The following is a 5,512-nucleotide window of genomic DNA, read 5'->3' as shown; positions in this document are numbered from 1 at the left end:
CTGTGACGGTCACGTGTACCCATTCTGCAATCTGTTAATAAAGTTTTCAATCAATCAATCAATCAATCCCGCAGTGCAATACTCCAATTCAGCCACTGCGTGGGACGGTCACGTGACCCAAGTCAGCCAATGGGAGCGAGGGTCCGGAGAGTGTGGGTCCGCAAAGTGTCGCGGTCCAGATAGTGTCGGTGCTGTGGTCCTGCAGCTGGATGCATCTCAATGGAGCAGGGGAATTAGCTCAAATTGTAGAGCGCTCGCTTAGCATGCGAGAGGTAGCGGGATCGATGCCCGCTTTCTCCAAGACAGCCTTTCTTCCAAGCTCTATGGGTAAATTGACAACAACTCTATAGGGATCTTCAGCCAAGAAAGACTTATTGCTTCACAACTGCTTTTAGAACCCACATGTCAAAAAGACTGCTATGGTCTTTTAAGTGTTTAAAGATGAATAAATCAGGCAAAAGTGCAATTGTTTCTGCCCACTTTCCAACCGGGACCTTCAGTGTGCGAGGCGAAGGTGATAGCAGCTAGACTACCGAAACTGCAGGCTGCTTTGGAGATACAAAGTGTATTCTCCTTGCACAATGTAATACGACTCAGTTAAATCTGCTTCAGGAGAATGCTTCAGAAAAAGCCAAATGTCTATGGTCTTTAGAAAATGACAGGTACGCTTTGAATAAGGATACGCATCAGCTCATGTATAGTTGAGCCATATGTCCAGCGCCTCGTTGGCGCAGTAGGCAGCGCGTCAGTCTCATAATCTGAAGGTCGTGAGTTCGAGCCTCACACGGGGCAGTATTTTTTAAGGATAGAATTTCTATACAACGCTTGCTTGAATGAATGAATGAATGAAAACTTTATTAACAGATTGCAGAATGGGTACAGTGCAGTACAGCTCAATACATACAATTGTTAAGGGGATGCAGACCAGAGAAAGACTTTCGTCTTGTTTCCACCAGGGTCCCCCATTTCCAATTCATCGTAACATATATGACATACATGACATACAGATAGACAGTACTGCTACATCTATACATTTATGACATACCAGATTTGCAATTACAGTACTGTATTTGTGATACAAAAAGAGTCCAGAAAGAAAAGAGTATATACATTAGGCGTAGAAACTGTACATTGGATTGGGTAGGTGGGGGTGGGACTGTACATTGGAGGTGGTTGGGGGGGGGGGGGGGGGGGGGGGGTAGGAGTGGGGGGGGGGGGGGTGTTGGCGGGGTTGTGTTCGGACATTTACAGGGGCCAGTTTCGAGTTGCAGTCTCCCTTAGGTGTTTTTTGAGAGTGTTTTTGAAAGTGGGTAGTGATTCACATTCCTTTACAGCTTTGGGTAGGGCGTTCCACATTGATGTGGCATAATTGCGAAACGTGTTTAGTCCCTTGTTTGAGCCGAATCTGGGTTTAACATGATTTGTGAGCTCCCCTCTGGTGTTGTGATCGTGGTATTCACTGACCTTTGGGAAGTATTTAGTCATGTACATGGGTACCTTGGTCGTGTAGTGTATCTTGTAGACCAGGCCCATTGCAAGTTGCTGTACTCTGTCGTCTACTCTAAGCCATCCTAGGTTGTCAAAGTGGGCAGGGGTGAGGTGGGTTCTAGGAGTAAGGTCAAAGCAGTAGTCTGACCAGTTTGTTTTGAGATGTTTGTAATTTTGTTTTTAGCGCCTTTGAGGTGCTTTGGTACCATGAGGTGCAAGCATAGTCGTAGTACCCTTGAATGAGTGCTCCTGCTAGAGTCTTCAGGGTATTCTTGTTTACCAGTGAGGAGATCCGGTACAAGAAACGAGTTCGTTGGTTGACTTTTTTTTATTACATTGGATGCCATTTTGTCACAGAAAGATTTGCCTCTAGGATGGAACCCAGGTAGGTAATATCTTCTTTCCTTGTGACAATATTGTCACCCACTGTAACTGAGAAGCCGTCGGTCTTGCTGAGTTTGTTATTTGAACCGAAGAGAATGGACTCTGTTTTGCCCATGTGTAATGATAGTTTGTTATCAGCGAGCCATATGCAGATTTTGCTTAGTTCTGAGCTGAGGGTTTTTTCAACCTGTAATTTGTTCTTGTCAGAGACCAGCAGGGCTGAGTCGTCCGCAAACAGGAACAAGTTGCAGTCACAAGCTGACGACATGTCATTTGCATAAATTAGGAACAGTAGCGGACCTAGTATGCTTCCTTGTGGAACACCACAGTTTACTGTGAGGGGGGGGATAGGGTACCGTTTACCTCCACCATCTGCTCTCTCCCCTCAGGTAGGATTGCATCCAGCTCACTGATAGACTATCAAACCAATTGCTTTTAGCTTGTCATCAGAATGGTGTGATTGACAGTGTCGAAGGCCTTTTGTAGGTCCAGCATGACCATAGCCGCAGTATTTGCCCGCGTCCACCTCTTGTTTGATGTGGTCGTTTAAATAGAGAAGGCATGTGTCAGTGGAGTGGGATGTTCTGAAGCAGATTGGAATTCGTAGATTAGATTTTTTTCCGCAAGGTATTTTTCGACCTGTTCGTATACAATTTTTTCCATGACTTTCGAGATGGAGGTAAGGATAGAAACAGGGCGGTAGTTGCCTGGGTCTAATTTACTGCCTTTTTTGTGCAGAGGGGTCACTCTCGCTATTTTGAAGTCCTTGGGGACGTGTCCCTGTTTTATAGAGAGGTTTATTATGTGTGTGATGACTGGGGTGATGGCGGCTGCTGAGTCTCTGAGGATTTGGAGGGGATGTTGTCATGGCCAGTGGCCTTGTTAGGTTGGAGGGCGCTCAGTTTTTTGAGTTAACATGTGAAAATATCAACCACTAGGGAAGCAAAGAGAACATGTGTTTAGCTTCTCCTTAATGAAAGTTCAAACTTGACAGCAAAATGAACATGCATCAGCCGAGGGGAGGACATGCTATTTGCCGAAACCAGGGATCGAACCAGGGACCTTTAGATCTTCAGTCTAACGCTCTCCCAACTGAGCTATTTCGGCTTCGCTATGGCAGCAGGCTGCTGCTTTCACCCACTGGGCCAGTATGGCTTCTGAGAATTATGTGTTGTCCTGTGGCAGACATGGGTGGTGCAGCCTCTTGAGGTGTCTTTGAGAGCAGGCAATGGAGCCAATAGTATCCAGCTGCGGGATTACAGCACCGACACTCTCAGTACCGCGACACTTTGCGGACCCACACTCTCCGGATCCTCGCTCCCATTGGCTGATTTGGGTCATGTGACCGCCCCACCCAATGGCTGAATTGGAGTATTGCACTGCGGGATTGATTGATTGATTGAAAACTTTATTAACAGATTGCAGAATGTACAGTACAGCTCAATACACACAAGTGTTAAGGGGATGCAGACCAGAGAAAGACCTCAATGCAGTACTGTTATATTTGTGACATACAGTAAATATATACAAGGGGAGGCTTGATCTCTCTGTGTTCTCTCTCTCTCTCTCTCTCTCTCTCTCTCTCTCTCTCTCTCTCTCTCTCTCTCTCTCTCTCTCTCTCTCTCTCTCTCTCTCTCTTTCTCTCACCCCACGGCTCCCACGGGCCGAATGTTGCCCCGATCCTCGCGAGATTAAATCCACGAGTACCTCTCGGCGTGCCGAAGCTTTTCCTAAATCACTTCCATCATCGAAAACAAGGGGGAAAAGGTCAGCTCGCGACCCTGAAAATGTTGCGTGATTTTAAAAATGCTGTATTAAGTGAGCCTAGTATTATAGGCTCCATGCAAGCTTTCTACCGTGGGTACATCTGGGCGTCCCGCAACTTTTACCCATTCACATGTAGCCCCGAAAACGCTGAGAAAAGGAAAGTTGAAAGCGTGGAATAAACTTGCAGAACCGGTAAAGTGTCCCACAGGCGCGCCGTGATTCCGATCCGCGTGAAAATATTCACGGCCATAGAGGAGAACGTGCGACACCTCTTTGCAAACGAATATGTGTCTCGAATTTGCTCCCACGCGGCGCGCAAAATCGTGCAAGGAAAGATCGGACATTGCCAAACCAAAAAAAGTTGCTTTGGAAGGGCACTCTCCCCCCCCCGGTCTTGTTTACATCAGGGTCCCCATTTTCAATTCATCACAAATGTATAGTTCCCTCCCCCTTGTATATATTTACTGTATGTCACAAATGTAACAGTACTGCATTGAGGTCTTTCTCTGGTCTGAATCCCCTTAACAATTGTGTGTATTGCGCTGTACTGTACCCATTCTGCAATCTGTTAATAAAGTTTTCAATCAATCAATCAATCAATCCGGGCCTGTGGCGGTCACGTGTACCCATTCTGCAATCTGTTAATAAAGTTTTCAATCAATCAATCAATCAATCAATCAATCAATTAATCCCGCAGTGCAATACTCCAATTCAGCCATTGGGTGGGACAATCACGTGACCCAAATCCGGGCCTGTGACGGTCACGTGTACCCATTCTGCAATCTGTTAATAAAGTTTTCAATCAATCAATCAATCAATCCCGCAGTGCAATACTCCAATTCAGCCATTGCGTGGGACGGTCACGTGACCCAAGTCAGCCAATGGGAGCGAGGGTCCGGAGAGTGTGGGTCCGCAAAGTGTCGCGGTCCAGATAGTGTCGGTGCTGTGGTCCTGCAGCTGGATGCATCTCAATGGAGCAGGGGAATTAGCTCAAATTGTAGAGCGCTCGCTTAGCATGCGAGAGGTAGCGTGATCGATGCCCGCTTTCTCCAAGACAGCCTTTCTTCCAAGCTCTATGGGTAAATTGACAACAACTCTATAGGGATCTTCAGCCAAGAAAGACTTATTGCTTCACAACTGCTTTTAGAACCCACATGTCAAAAAGACTGCTATGGTCTTTTAAGTGTTTAAAGATGAATAAATCAGGCAAAAGTGCAATTGTTTCTGCCCACTTTCCAACCGGGACCTTCAGTGTGCGAGGCGAAGGTGATAGCAGCTAGACTACCGAAACTGCAGGCTGCTTTGGAGATACAAAGTGTATTCTCCTTGCACAATGTAATACGACTCAGTTAAATCTGCTTCAGGAGAATGCTTCAGAAAAAGCCAAATGTCTATGGTCTTTAGAAAATGACAGGTACGCTTTGAATAAGGATACGCATCAGCTCATGTATAGTTGAGCCATATGTCCAGCGCCTCGTTGGCGCAGTATGCAGCGCGTCAGTCTCATAATCTGAAGGTCGTGAGTTCGAGCCTCACACGGGGCAGTATTTTTTAAGGATAGAATTTCTATACAACGCTTGCTTAACATGTGAAAATATCAACCACTAGGGAAGCAAAGAGAACATGTGTTTAGCTTCTCCTTAATGAAAGTTCAAACTTGACAGCAAAATGAACATGCATCAGCCGAGGGGAGGACATGCTATTTGCCGAAACCAGGGATCGAACCAGGGACCTTTAGATCTTCAGTCTAACGCTCTCCCAACTGAGCTATTTCGGCTTCGCTATGGCAGCAGGCTGCTGCTTTCACCCACTGGGCCAGTATGGCTTCTGAGAATTATGTGTTGTCCTGTGGCAGACATGGGTGGTGCAGCCT

The sequence above is a fragment of the Notolepis coatsorum genome (assembly GCF_963971535.1).
Source record: "Notolepis coatsorum genome assembly, contig: SCAFFOLD_1968, whole genome shotgun sequence".
In the NCBI taxonomy this organism is placed as follows: domain Eukaryota; kingdom Metazoa; phylum Chordata; class Actinopteri; order Aulopiformes; family Paralepididae; genus Notolepis; species Notolepis coatsorum.
Note: the sequence above shows the minus strand (reverse complement) of the source record.